The sequence below is a fragment of the Tamandua tetradactyla genome, chromosome 8 (assembly GCF_023851605.1).
Source record: "Tamandua tetradactyla isolate mTamTet1 chromosome 8, mTamTet1.pri, whole genome shotgun sequence".
Taxonomy (NCBI): domain Eukaryota; kingdom Metazoa; phylum Chordata; class Mammalia; order Pilosa; family Myrmecophagidae; genus Tamandua; species Tamandua tetradactyla.
Window position 1 is genome coordinate 113,970,555 of NC_135334.1, and position 15,944 is coordinate 113,986,498.

Sequence of the window (15,944 nt, forward strand, 5' to 3'; positions counted from 1 at the left end):
GTGACTTCCATTCGTCTGCATGGTGGAGAGGCCCTGATAGAAACTTCTGAACATATCCTCAGGTCCACCTTTTATTCAAAATGGATCCCACCTTCTACCAGAAACTGCCTCTTTGGGCAATTCCATCTATTAGCAAATACCCATTTTATATTTACCATTGAGAGGTATGGACCCCCAGGTACTGTACTCTGAGCTGCACACAGGAGAATAACAGTCCTGCTCATCTTATTTGCCGGGGCTGCTATCCCAAAGTACTGCAGACTAGTTGGCTTAAACAACAGAAATTTGTTTATCAGTATTTTACAATATGGAGTTATTTTTGTTTGAAGGGACACAATTTGATACCTAGTTTTTTTTTTTTTTTTTATTTCTGTAATATCAAGCTAAGTAATAATAACCAGAATGGATCATCAATATCTGCTAAAAGTTTTCTCTGCTTTTCAAGCAATTTAAGATTATTATTTGCTTGAACTTTGACTATCAGATAATTCTATCAAGAGTGAGGAATACTAGTGGTTGTCCTCATTTCTAAAATGGATTGTTTTACATATGTATTTGTAAATTCCCCCAATATTATATTGTGAATGAAAACTGGTATTAAGAATCTAAGTTAAAATTCTCTAATTAAAAAAAAAAGCCACCAACTTTTACAATGAAAAAAATAAAAAGAACCTAAGCTGCGTGGATATAAGGGGTGAAGTAGCCACATAAACTCAGGAGCATATAGGACACTACAATTTCTAGGAATGCAATTTTATTTTGTGACCAATCCTCTTCCTGATACTGTAAAGAAAACTGGAGAATAGAAATGCCACAATGTCCAGGGTCCTATAATATTAACTCTAGAATTATGAAGCTCAGTTTATCAGTATTTCAACAAGTAAATATATATGTTGTGTGTGCACATGTGCATGCTATGTACCTGTATGCATGTATATATTATATTAATATTTTAGACATATAGAAAATTATTAAGAATTTTTTAGCCTAAATAAATGTGTACATCGCCTAATCTAGGAACATTTTAATTTAGTTTCATTTGCTTTAGATTCCTTTTTTCTCTACTATAATCTTAATAATACAGTTGTAGCTTCCTTTCAACTCCTTAAATATCTCAGGCCCCTACTTACAATATCTATACTAGCTTTTTAATTTTTTTATTAAGATTATCTTTTTGGATATATCCTGTAATTATATTTTTTACTAAATGTTAGGTTTATGATATTTGTCCATTTAATACACATATATATCTTTCATGGACTGCATGTGTTTCAAATATTCCAATACTGAAATAAACATCACTTTGTGCATGTGAGAATTTCTCTAGAAAACAGATCAAGAAATAGAATCTCAGGTTTATTGGATACGTGACTCTAAGAGATACTTTTTATTTTCTTATATCCTTGCCAAAATTAGGTATTATGTACCTTTTCAGATTTTGTCAATCTAATGACCATGAAATTGTACTTTATTTTAAAAATTTATAATCTTTGAGCTTCAGTCTTTTCTCATATATTTATTGACTTATGGGTTCCCATCTCTGTGAACTCTCAGATCATATCTTGTGCTGATTTTTATTGTTTTCATTTTTTATTGATTTTAAGCATCAATGAGTATTTATTGAATGCCAGCTTTATGGGTCAGGCGCTGCTTTAGGCTCTGAGAATATTGCATTGCATAAAACAATATTTTTGCTCTCTTAAGCTTATAGACTAGTAGAGAAAATAGATAAAAATACAGGATGTAAGGGTACAAGGACGGTTCAGTGGTAGAATGCTCACCTTCCATGCTGGAGACCCAGGTTGGATTACTGGACCATGCACCCCTCCCCCCCAAAAAAAAATCCAGGGTTGTACATAAATACATCGCAGGTAAGATGGTGACACATAGCAAGGAGGAAAGTAAATTAAGGGAAATGAGTAGGGTATGTTGCAGCGTAGAGAAATGTGATTAGATGTTTAGATGGTCCTGTCCAGAAATGTCTTATTTGGAATGTGGCATTTGAACAAAGACTTAAAACAAAATAAGAGAGATGGCCTTGCTTATTCCTGTGGAAAGAATATTAAGATGCAATAGCTAATTCCAAGGCATGATGTAGTAATTTATCTTACATGTGCAAGGAGGAGAAAGGAGATCAAGGTGAGAGGAGGGAACAGGAGTAGCAGGAAATAAAGGAACAAAATTATTTAAAATCTCCAACACACAGCAGTGCCCATGTGGGTCAATGAATGCTAGAAATCTTCTGGAACTCTAAAATGTGTCTCTTTCTCCCCGACTGTTGAGTTAATTCATAAAGAAGAAGTCCTACATTAGGTGTTAAAATAGAATGTTTAGTGATTAACAAGTTGAAACATATGTGAAACAAAAATGAATACATTCAAACTTCAAATAATCTTATTTATATTAGCAAAATAATTTTGGTGAAATGATTAAGGAAGTATAGTTATCATTTACGAGTTTGGCATTTATACATCTGCATCTTTACGAGTCAAACATATCCCATGGCCACTTACCCCATGGATATGTGGCTCTTCCAAGTTTCTCCACATGCCCTCATCCTGCAGAAAGAGAGGAAAAAAGGAAGGTAAGAAATACTGTTTCCTTTGTCTTTGCCTTTGCGCCAAACTCCAGACGTACCTGTATTTTGGACTTTGTCTAATCAATATAATGAATAATCAGCCTGCAATTAAAAGCAACCTCTGAGATGAGTGATGGACAGTGCTGAAATGTTATGGCAATAAATTCAATGCTTATATTTAAAATCTTCTCAAACTTTAAAGAATAAAAAACTTTTAAGAAAGCTGTCTGATGTTTAGAACACTGGTTTTCAACTGGGGATGATTTTGTCCCTTAGGCGACATTTGGCAATGTTTAGAGACGTTTTTGGCTATCACACTGGAGGATGCTACTGAGATACAGTGGACTGAGATCAGGCATGCGACTAAACACCCTCCAATCCACAACACTATTAGGACCAAACACTGCTGAGATTGAAAAATCCTGATTAAATAAACCTAATATTTCAATTTTACATGATTTTAATTTAATTAATTAAATTTATTGAAACCCTAATTATGTACAGATGGGGCAGGGGGAGAAAGCAGGCATTCCATACCATCTTGCTTCTTTTAAGTTGAGAAACACAGTACTTCCAATTTATAAGGAACAATATAAAGTGTATGAAAATATTATTTGGGGGAGGGGAGGGAATTTTTGGAAATCTGTCAGAAACATATTTGGAAATTATATCTTTCTATAAACCTAAAAATGCTCTAAAGAAATAAAGATTATTTAAAAAAAATTATTGATGATCTTCTCTATGCTTATTTCTTGGAGAGCATCTTAAACATTAAGACTGGCATACTTGTGTTTTTTTTGTTTCTTTTACTTTTGCTTTTAGCAAGAAAAGTTGATGTTTCATATTTAACTTTCTAAAGGTATCTATTTTAACTTAATTGTCACAATGTGCCAATCATTCAACAGCCTGAAATAATGTGTCCTTCTAGAGCAGGAACTGATTTATTTTTCCATCATGTCAGCATCTGCATATGTGAGGAGCTAAACATTTAAGGAAATGTTGGGTTAGTTTCACTACTCAAACAATTTTTTAACTTTATCGAATTTTAATTCGCATGCAACAAAATTCACCCATTGTAAGTATATATTTCAATAATTTTGTCAATTTACCAATTTGTACAATCATCACCATAATCTAATTTTAGAACACTTTGTGGTCCCACTAATATCCTTCATATCGATTGACAGTCGAACCCTATTACCTCTCACAGCCCTAGGCAATTGCTAACCCATTTTCTATCTTTATAGATTTGCCATTTCTAGATATTCTCCATAAATGTAATTACACAAGATCTGGTCTTGTTTGTCCAACTTCTTTCTCAAGCACATTTATTTCTTTTCCTCAGGAAACTGCAGAAAGCCTCTCATGATTTTGATACGCGGCTTGGAAAAAGGCACTAAGTTTTTGGATGGGGCTTTTAATTACGCTCATTAATGAAGGTGGATTGTGATGACAATTACTGAATAATAATTGGATGTCACATGTTGGAATTAGTTGACAGAGCAGTTGTGTTTTCATTTATGTAGAGTTTTCCAGGAAATCAAGGACAATGTTTTCATTGTTGTCTTAAGAGAGTGTAAAGTATTAAGTACTTTTTAAGTTGCCCAGAGGGCGAAACATGAAAGACACCTTTTATGCAAATAACATCACATATGGGGTCTTGTAAATATGCATGCATATTTTGTTATTATGGAAGGTAAACATTATTTATATTTGTTTTAAGTTTATCCTTAGGGCGCTGTTACTGCCTTCCATTTTTTCTGGACTGAAAGCAACAAATATTAAATAACCCTGTCTTTTAGCCTCCTCATGCCATGAACAGATAAGTCTTAGACAGGATAGCTAAGCTGAAAGTTTTTTTTTCCCCCTGTCTCTCTCTTTCAAGGATGACCAATTCGGTATCACCAAACTGCTATTTGTAGGCCAAATGTGGCTTGCTGTCTCTTTTTATAAATAAAATTTTATTGAAACACAGCCATCTCCATTTGATTAGATAGTCTCGATGACTGCTTTTGCTACAACAGCAGATTTGATTTTTTTGTGACAGAGAATATGACCTGCAAAGCCTGAAATGCATATATTAAGCTCTTAGAAAAAAATGTGTCTACTGGTTGCCTAGTCCAAAGTAAAACATTCCTTCAACCAGTTTCCTATGTAAAAGAAACCAGCTTTAGCACATAACATATTTTTTCACTTATGAGAGCACATTAAGCTATTAATATCTTCTTAACATTCTTTAGGACACTGTTTGGGTGGCTAATAGTCTGTGGTATCAAGCTGACCCAACTGATATTTAAAGCCATAATAATAAAGGGTAAATTTAAAGCAAAGTTAAAACATCAAACCACAAAACACCTACAAAAACTTACATGGTGTATGAAATCCTCCCTTTGAGACTTCTCTGTGATTAGAATATTTTAGAGCACCCTGAAAATAGAACATCAAAGATTGTGATACTTGAAGGAAGTAGACTAAAATTCAGTTACAAAAAAAAAAAAATGTCTATTTCAAATTATTTTTAGGACACGAATAGAGAATTTTTTTTTTCGCTATTAAGGGTACCAATTGACAGAAAATTTCAAGAATGTGAAAAAAATTTGAAACATTATATAATATTCTAATAGATTTTGACTGATACTTTTTATTATTTTGTTGATGCATAATTTACATACAACAAAATATAGATGGTGCAAGTTTTAAGAGTTTTGGCAATTGTTTACACCTCTATAATCATTAAACACAGCACCTTATATAGGAATTCCATCACCCTAGAATTTCTCCCATACATCTTTTCAGTCAAATTCTTCCCTGCACAACCCAGCCCCAAAGTCTGTTACTCTCTGATATCTATGACCTTAGATTAATTTTGCTTGCTCTAAGGCTTCATATAAATGAAATATCATTTACTCTTTTTTGGCTAGTTTATTTCTGTCAATACAATTTACATATTCATCCATGTTTTTGCCTGTATTAGTACTGTGTTACCTTTTATTGCTAAGTAGCATGAATTATATAGAATTTGTGTATTTATTCTCAGTTGATGGGCATTTGGGTTTGTTCTCATTTTTACATATTCTGAACAAAGTTATTATGACCATTTTTGCGTACTTGTTTTTTTGTAGATCAATGTTTTCAGTTTCTTAGACAAATACCTACAAGTGGAATTGTTTGTCACTATTCTCCAAAATGATGGTAATGGTTTACAGAATTCATACAAGGGGTGTGATGAAGGCAACATCTACTATTTGAGTTGGCTCCGGGGGAATCAGGGAAGACCCAGTTGAGGAGATGAAAGGAATTTTCCAAGAACTGCTTAAAGATACAGAACATATATCAAATGACATATTGGAAAGGCATCAGGGGTAAATTTCAACTTAAGTGACCATATATGAATTAGAATAATTTTGACAAGTCATTTAAAAATCTGTGCTTCAATTTCCTAACCTAAAAAAGTGGAAATAATAATTGTTCACATCTTCCTTCATAGGCTCATTTTGATGGAAGGATTCATTTGAGCAAATGGGAAAAAATGTGTTTTGTAAATTTTTAAGTGCTATAAATTTATTATTATTATACTGATTTTTCATTCATTTAACTCATCCAAGCTCTAGATAATTTGTTCTTAGATTTATTTTTAATTTTATGAACCAGAATATATGTGTGTATTAGTTTGCTAATTATTTTGCAGGTGAAAAGGATTTATCATAATCTTTCCTAAATTTTTTGAAAAAGATAAAAAGAGAAATGGTGAGGACTGAAAGGAAAGTCATAAAACTGAACAAATTTAGTTTTCTGAAAAATGACTTGCATTTTCACATTTTTTTTGTCTTTCAACTCAGACAAGGAAAATACCCATCCTGGAGCAGGAGGCCAAAATCTAGTGTTTAGGAATCAGTGGCTTTTAGATGCTGACTTTTAAGGGGTATAAGACTTTTATTGCTTCAGATAATAAAATCACAAAAGATGATTTTGTAAATTCAGAACACACAAAGACACCATTAAAATGTGACTTTAGTCATGACCTCATAAATGCCACATGCATTGAACTTTGAATGCAGTCCTACTGTGAAATTGCTATTTTAGATACTGGCTTGTTTGGTCAATAGAAATGTGAAAAAACTCAGAAAATTAAAGTATAACCTTCTGCTTCTATAGTAGAGAATAAAAGGAGGACATGTGATCAGATCCCACCTGAAAAAATTGAGTTCTTGGAAGACAAGGACCAAATCTCAGTCTTTTCTCTTTTCCACAACAGCAACTAGCACACAGCTTTTCATATAGGCATTGATAAGTGTTTTGAGGGACAAAATATTTAAGATTAATATGGTATAAGTTGCAATCATTTAAAGAAGTATAGTAGGCTGAAAAATGGCTTCTGTTTTAGTGTGCTAGTGCTGTCAGAATGCAATATACCAGAAATGGGTTAACTTTTATAAAGGTGATATTATTAAGTTGCAAGTTTATAGTTCTAAAGCCTTAAAAATGTCCAAGCTAAAGCATCCAGAGAAAGATACCTTGACTCTGAAGAAAGGCCAATTCATGTGTGGGTTTCCTGTCACATGGGAAGGCATATGGTAACGTCTTCTGGCCCTTTGCTCCCAACTTTCGTTGCTTTCAGCTCCTGGTTCTAGTGGCCTGCTTTCTGAGCTTCTGAATGTCTCCAAGCATCTCCAAACATCTGTGTCTAGTTGGCTCTGAGGTCTTTCCCTCTCCCTGAGCTCTATTAAAGATGCCGCAAAACTAATTAAGACCACCTGGAATGGGTCAGCCACATCTCCATCTAATCAAAAGGTCCCACCCATAATTGGGTATGTCACATCTCCATGGAAACAATCTCATCAAGCTATCCCACCCTACAATATTGCATTAGGATTAGAGGAACATGGCTTTTCTGGCATACCTAATAGTTTCAAACCAGCACAGCTCCTAAGCAGGTACATACTCTAATCCCCAGAACCTGTGAATGATACCACATATAGGATATGGGTTTTGCAGATGTGATTACATTAAGGGTCTTCAGACAGGGATGAGATCCCAAATTATTCACATGGGCCCAATGTAATCACAAGCATTCTTATCCTTAGAAGAGGGATATAAGAGGTGTCAGAGGAGAAGATGAGATGACAGATGTAGTGATTTGAATTATGCACTGTGAGTGTAGAGGGAAGGGCTACAAGCAAGGAAGTTCAGAAGATCAACTACTCGAACTGAAAAAGACAAGGAAACAGAGTTTCCTCTCAAAACTTCAAAAGGAACCAGCTGCAACTCCTTGACTTCAACCTGGTGGAACTGATTTCAGACTTCTGACATTAAGAACTATCAGAGAATAAATTTATGTTGTTTTAATCCGCTACATTTGTGGCAATTTATTTCAGCAACAGTAAGACACAAGAACAAGTGGTAAGCAGTGTTCAAACCATCTCAACATTAAAGCCTTGTTATTTTCGAACTATGACATTTTTTGAATCTGTCACGTTCTTTTTTACATACCAACCATTAAAAAAATTTAATAGCCAGCTTTCAACAACAAGGCCATCTCTCAGGGATTTACAGGGACTGCTCACCTACTTACCTGCTAGGTTTACTATACCATTCAATTTCTTGGGGGAAATTGTATCCAATCAGAGTTTTAAGTGTATTAGATGTATTTCAATGTACTAAATGGATTTATTATACAAGGTATGTATAAAAGGGCCTGGCAAATATGTCACACTTACATTCTTGGAATAAACTCCACTGGGTTTTGGTGTTTTTTTTTTAAACAGTACTTAATTTAATTAGTTCATATGTGATTTAGGATTTTTTATTGCTATTCATAAATAATACAAGGTTATAATTTTCCTTTATCAACCTGTGTTTGCCTGGATTTGTTATTCATTTTATACCAGCCTCATAAAATAAATTTGAAGTGGTTTCCACTTTTTATGAGCCCTAGTAAAAATTTTATAAAATGGACATCATATATTCCATGAGGGTTTGGAAAAATTCACTTAAAACTTTTGTTGATCTACTTGCTATTTCACTGTGAGGATTTTTTATTTACTATAGCAGGGATTGTCAAATTAAAGCCCACAAGACTAATTTCCTCACCATCTGTTTTGGTAAATAAAGTTTTATTGCAATACTGCCATGTCCTTTCATTTATATAGTGTCTTTGGCTGTTTTCATATTATAAAGATAACACTGAGTAGTTGCAACAGAGACCACTGGCCCCAAAACACTCCAGAAAATATTTACTTACTGGCCCTTCATAGAAACTTTTGCCCACTCCTAGATTAAAGAATAAACTTATTCTGATATAATTTGTTAATGAAAAATTTCTTTTCTTATTGAGTCAACTTGACCCTTTACATATTTTATAGACAATTATTATTTGCATCTAATTTCCATAAATATTTAGTGAGCATCTGCTAAATGTCAGGCAACTTTCTAGTCACTGTTGGCACAACAATGAACAAAACCTTGCCACTGTGGGTTTTATATTCTAGGATGCAGTACACACAATTGAAATATGCTAATAAATATGGGTCCTATCTTCAGGTAGTACATAGGAAAAAGAAAGAAGAAGAAATACAAGAGTGGAAGGGGTGAAACTATCTCAGAAATGTTATTTTAGATCATATTTCCAGGAAATCTCTTTGAGGAAATTACACTTGAACAAATATATGAAATAAAGGAGTAAGTCTTGTGATTAACCGAGGAAAGAAAATTCCAGAGAGAGGAAATTGCAAATGCAGTTTTTGACATATGTTTGGTGTATTTGAAGAATAGCAAGGAGAGGTCTGTGCCTGTAACAGAGTGACTGAAATATAGAATGTTAGAAGGTAAAGTCAAAGAGGGACCAAGTGGACAAAGTCAAAGTCAAGATTTATATTTTTCAAGGTGTATTAGGATGCTTTTGGGTGATTTTGAACATGGATGTGGCTTAATTTGTCCTTAATTTTTAAATGAGCATTTTCCATCTTCTTTAGAGAGCCAGTTTGTAGGGGCAGCAGTCATAGTAAGGAGGCTATTGTAATTATCCAGATGAGAGAATATAATAGATTGGAAGAGTTACAAAAATTTTAATTTGGCATGTATTCACAAATGGGATTTGCTGAAGGAATAGATGTTGAGTTGAGAAAAAAAGGGAGGATTCAAGATGATGGGAACATTTTTGCCAGTTGTTGCAATGGAAAATACTAAAAGAGAATGGGCATGTTAAGTTTAAATGTTTATTTCATCTTCAAATTAAAACATATAGTAGATAATAAAATATAAAAGTCTGGTGTCTATGGAAGCAATCCAGGCTGGAAATAGAATCTTGAGAGTCATCCGCTAATAAATATTGCAGGCAAGGCCAAGAGGCTGGTTGTGATCATTTGAAAAGTGAGTGTGGATGAATGCAAGAAAAGGCCAAAGCATGCCCATAGACTATGCCAACATCTAAAGGTCAGAAAGAAGAGGAGGAATGGATGCTGAGAATGAGAGAGATAAGAAGAGAATTAGAATTGTGTCTTGCACTGGAAGCAAAGTGAAGAAATAATTTCAACAAGAAGACAGTGATAGACTGGGTCATATACTTTAAGGCATCTTCAAAGTGAGGACTGAGAATGACCATTCGATTTGTTGGAGATCATTTTTGACTGTGATGACAGCACTTTGTGGCATGGAATGGACAAGATACTATTGACATAAGGTCAAGAAGAATGGTAGGTGAGAAAATAGAGGAGTAAATAATTTTGTAATTTTAAAACCTCATTTGAATCTATCGCCCTTTGCTTATAAAATTATTTCATTTTTTTTTGCTTTTTTGATCTTTCTTTTCATAGTTATTGACATAATTTCTAAGAACAAACATGTTTTCATAAGTCTAATATGTAAACAAAACCTATGTTCTTTCATCTTGTATGTTTTTACTCCTCAGGTATTTGGGTTAGAAGACCAAGGGTGAGTGGAATTCCTTAATGCATTAATACTATAGCAATAGTCCTACAGAAGTAGACCCTCCTTTTCTACCCAGGCATAGACACATCTACAATATACATGATACATCAGTGTATTTTCAGGGTTCTCTAGAGAAAAGGAACCAACAGGAGATATCTCTAAATAAAAGATTTATAAAAATGACTCACACAACCATGGGAATGCAAGGGTTCAAAATCTGCAGGGCAGGCTGCAAGGCTGGCAAATCCGATGAAAGGTCTGATGAAACCCATAAGAGAGGCTTGCTGGCTGAAGAAGCAGTGGAAATTCTCTCTTCTCCCTTAAAAGATGTAAACAGTTAGATGCAATCAACTGACTTATGACTTAATAAACCAACCTTCTGCATGCAACCGGAAACACACAAATCTCTCCAGAAAAGGGTGCAAGTCCTTAGGTAATATTCACTCTTAAACTTCATTTCCAATGACTTAAGTGCTATAACGTGAACAATGCAACCAATTCATATAATAAGAAGAAAACAAGATATTTCCTTTATGTATAAATATAAACATACTCATAAGAAAATAAAGAAGAAATATTTATACCATCACAATCCTTGTTTCTGTGACTGGTCAACTGATCATAGTTCATATTTATCACTACCTTCTTCGACTACCCATTCCATGTTCCCTTAACCCTCATCAAGCACCTCAGCTGGCTGTGGTTCTTTGCTTCATGTGATGACCCAACCATTCATTCCTAAAATTTCTGGGTTATTGTTAGCACTTCCTGGATTGGGTTATTGCAGTTTTCCATTGACTCTAATCAAAAGGTATAGTAATAATGAGACGTCTTAGGGGATCTCCTATGTTCCAGGAAAACTCTTCTTCACCTCCACTGTGTAGTTGCCGTCCTCTTTCCCATTCACAGTCAGGATCAATCACTCCTCCCCACCCCCAGTATGGTAACCCCCTTCCCTGCCCGTTGATTCAGAGGCATGAAAAACCCAAAGTGTCCAGGTGACAGTGTTAACTTCCAGTTCATTGAAATTATTATTGCATCTCCTTCTAGGAGAACTTCTCCTTTTGGAACTAAGACCTGTGGACCAGTTGAACTTAAGGTTTCAGGGACAGGAAGGAAAAATTTCTCTAGTGAGTCACTTGATTCCTGAACCCATGAACTCTGGCTATGGGATAAACAGCACCATAAAGTGGATGCTGATTTATATCATACACCAGCCCCTTGGAGAATGTTGTCCCAGCCCTGCAAGGTATTGCCACCTAGTTGGCATCCTAATTGGGTCTTCAAAAGCCATTCCACCATTCTATCAACCCAGGTGCATCTGGATGATGGGGAACATGATAAGACCAAAGAATTTCAATGAGCATGTGCCCATTCCTGTATTCATTCGCTGTGAAGTGGATCCTTTGATCAGAAGCAATGCTGTTTGGTTTACCATGATAGTGGATAAGGCATTCTCTAAGTTCACAGATGATAGTTTTGCAGGGAGCATTGTGGGAAAGGAAGGCAAACCTATATCCAGGTTATGTGTCTCTTCCAGTTAGAACAAATCACTGCCTCTTCCATGATAAGTGGTCAAATGTAATCAACCTGCCACCAGATAGCAGGCTGATCACCTTGGGGAATGGTGCCATTTTGGGGACTGAGTGTGGGTCTCTGCTGCTGACAGATTGGGCACTTAGCTGTGCCCACAGCCAGGTTGGCCTTGGTGAGTGGAAGTCCATGTTGCTGAGCCCATGCATAAGCTCCATCCCTACCACCATGCCCACTTTATTCATGTGCCCATTGGGCAATGACAGGAATGGCCAGAGAAAGAGGATGATTGATATCCACAGAACAGGTCACCTTATCCAATTGATTATTAAAACTTTTGCTACTGAAGTCACCCTCTAGTGAGCATTCACATGGAACACAAATACCTTCGTGATTTTTACCCACTCAGAAAGGTCTATCCACATACCTCTTCCCTAGATGTCTTTTTCATCAATTTTCCCATCATACCCCTTCCAAGTCCCTGACCATCCAGCAAAACCATTAGCAACAGCCCAAAGGTCAGTATCCAAATGCACCTCAGGACAGTTCTTCTTCCAAGCAAAATGAACAACCAGGTGCACTACTAGAAATTCCACCCACTGGGAGGATTTCCCCTCACTACTATCCTTCAAGAACATCCCAGAAAGGTGCTGTAGAGGTATCCACTTTTGTGTGGTACCTGCATATCATGCAGAACCATCTGTAAACCAGGGCTGAATTTTCTCTTCCTCAATCAACTGATTGTAAGGCACTCCCCAAGAGGACATACATTTGAGCTTGGAAAGAGTAGGTAATGTGCCAAGAGTGGGGACCATGGGCATTTGGGCAACTTCCTTGTAATTTACTTGTGCCTTTAGAACCTGCCCAAGCCCTATCTCTTATATACCATTTCTATTTTATGATGTAGTGCTGCTGTGCATGTCCAACTCTATGGCTTGGTGGGTCAGCAACACCCAACTCATGATAAGCAACTAAGTTCTCATGGTGACTTGGTGGCCTATGGTTAAGCTTTCAGTATTTACTAAGGCCAAGTAGCAGGACAAAAGCTGTTTCTCAAAAAACAGAGTACTTATCTGCAGAGGATGATAAGACTTTACTCCAAAATTCTAAAGGCCTGCATTGTGATTTTCCTATCGAGGCCTGCCAAAGTTCCTAGTCAGCAACTCTATTTGCCACTGATACTTCTAGCACCATTGGATCTGCTGGATCATATGGCCCAATTGGCAGTGCAGCTTACAGTGCAGCCTGAACCTATCACAGAGCCTCCTATTATTCTGGTTCCCACTCAAAACTAGCAGCTTTCCTGGTCACTCAGTAAATGGGCCAGAGTAGCACACCCAAATAAGAAATATGTTGTCTACAAAAGCCAGTGAGGTGTTGGTTGTAGAAGAGCCATATGCAACAGCTTATCTTTCATATCAGAAAGGATATCATGACATGCCCCACCCCACTGGACATCTAGAAATTTCACTGAAGTGGAAGACTCCTGTGTTTTTCTTGGATTTACTTCCCATCCCCTGACATGCAAATGCCTTACTAATAAGTCTAAACTAGTTGCTACTTCTTGCTCACTATGTCCAATCAACATGGTATAATCAATATAATGGACTAGTGTAATATCTTATGGGAGAGAGAAATGGTCAAGTCCCCTGCAGACCAGATAATGGCTTAGGGCTGGAGATTTGATATACCCCTGGGTCAGAGTAGTCAATGTATGCAGCTGACCTTGATAGCTGAATGCAAACTACTTCTGGTGATCCTTGCTAACAGCTATTGAGCAAAAAGCATTTGCCAGATTAATAGCTACATTCCAGGGGATGTGTTGATTTGTTCAAGCAATGGTATCATATTATAAGTTTACAATAATCTACTGTCATCCTCCAAGTCCCATCTGTTTTCCAGAGGCCAAATAGAAGAACTGAATGAAGATGTGGTGGGAATGACCACCCCTGCACTCTTCAAGTCCTTAAGAGTGGCTCTAATTTCTAGAGTCCTTCCAGGAATCCAGTATTGCTTCTGGCTTACTATTTTGCCAGGTAAGGGCAGTTCTAGTGGCTTCAACTTGGCCTGTCTTATCATAATAGCTCTCAGGGAACCAATGTGGGGATTCTTCCAGTTGCTGAGTGTATAAATTCTAATTATGCATTCTGGAACAGGGGAAATAACCACAGAATGATTATTATCCCTGGACCAACTGTGAGACAGACCTGAGCTAAACTGCATCAATTACCTAATCTCCACAAGCCACTGCTTTTACTGGTGGGCCAGAATGACATTTTGGTTCTCCTGAAATTAGTGTCACTTCTGAGCCAGGGCCTAGTAATCCATGAAATATCTGATCATTTCCTTTTCCCCCATGCACAGTTACCCTGGCAAAAAGCTGTAGGTCTCCTTATGGAAGGTTGGGAGGAAGGTTAACAGTATAAATTTTGGGCAATGTAAAAAGGTCCTTCCCAAAGGGTACCTGGCCCTCCCTTCATTCAAGGGGGTCTGGGTCCATAAACTGTCTCAAAACAATTCTCATATCAATTCTGGGAATTAATTAAGGGGCCAAGATACTCTATTTTTGTAATTCAAATTAGGATCTTGTTGACTTGACCCAGAACAATTCCGCTCATACAGCTTAAACAAGAATTTAGTATAATTCCCATCTATTTTACTTCTAGGAACCCCATGATCTATTATGCAACACTATATATCTCTGTGAGTCAGATTATTTTGTCTGCTGCTTTGAGTCTGCTGTCCATTTTGTTGTTCACGCCCACCTTGTCTACGGCAATTGACTGCTGCCACATGGCTTCTGCCCACTTGGGATCTGATTATCTCCATTGTATTTAATGAGTCCAGCTCAATGACAGCAGTACCCACAGTAATACGTGACCTACAGAGAAGGGTGACTATAGAGCTCCTCACAAATTTATTCCTCAAAATCCTGGTAAAAGGCATGCCCTCTGGATACTCCTGCAGTTTGTGAGCAGGTTTGCCATGATAAATGCACTCTAAATTCCAATCTCTCTCAGCCTTTGGATCCCCTTATCTATATTATATCAGAGCAGTTCTGGCATTATGATATCAGGTAATGTCGGCCACGTTTTGAATCATGTTTCAGCCAACCAGCCAAACAAGCTGCTAATGCCATTTCTAACCCTTTGAGCTACAGCATTCAATGCAGAATCACTGTTTAGTGGGCCCATATCAATAAATTCAGCTTGATCCAACTTTATATTCCCTCCACCATTATCCCACACCTTTAATATCCATTCCCACACATATTCCCCTGATTTCTCTCTTTATAAATTAGAAAACTCAAGCAGTTCTTTTGGAGTATAGTGTACTTCCTGATGGGTGACACTTTCTACCTCACCTTTTGGGGCCTCTTGGGTCTTTAGTCTACTTTTAGGTCTTTAAGAAAAAGGGGAGTTGGGAGTGACTCATGAAAAGAATTAGAAGCGTCTTTCAAACCAGTTACCTCAGGGAATTCCATTACAGTTTCAGCTGGTGAAACAGAATTATTTCTTCCTGACAAAGGAGTGAGGGCTGTTTCCCTAGAGGAGATGGTTACCTTTTAACACAACAAAACTTCCTTAAGGTGTCAAAAACACACTCACCCAGAGCCTTGACTCATATAAGTGTAGATTGGCAGAATGAAATGGTGCTATTTTACATATCTGTATTGCCAACTCACACCGTGGACTATCAGTGATATCTCGATTATTGGAAATAAAGCCATTAGTGCCTTTAAATCTAATCAGAGTAGAAAACCAACAGTAAAAATCTATTTTAAAGATTCTGTTTCTCAAGAACCACCCTGGTACCAAGCTGTATTAGTCAGAGTTCTCTAGAGAAAGAGAACCAACAGGAGATATCTGTAAATACATGATTTATCAAAATGTCTCACACAACCATG

At 36.5% G+C, this 15,944-nt stretch overlaps 1 long non-coding RNA gene across 4 annotated transcripts in view; it reads right to left on the bottom strand.

Annotated features, from left to right (window-relative positions):
* Nucleotides 1–15,944, bottom strand: part of LOC143643749 (uncharacterized) — a 69,654-nt gene that overhangs the window by 10,902 nt on the left and 42,808 nt on the right. For 3 of the 4 annotated variants that reach the window (XR_013156367.1, XR_013156370.1, XR_013156368.1), the window contains exons 4-7: nt 10,693–10,823; nt 7,093–7,298; nt 4,948–5,005; nt 2,514–2,558 (exon numbers count right to left, since the gene is read on the bottom strand). This is a non-coding gene — a long non-coding RNA (uncharacterized LOC143643749). The remainder of the gene's footprint in view (nt 1–2,513; nt 2,559–4,947; nt 5,006–7,092; nt 7,299–10,692; nt 10,824–15,944) is intronic. The other variant, XR_013156369.1, reaches the window with a different exon arrangement.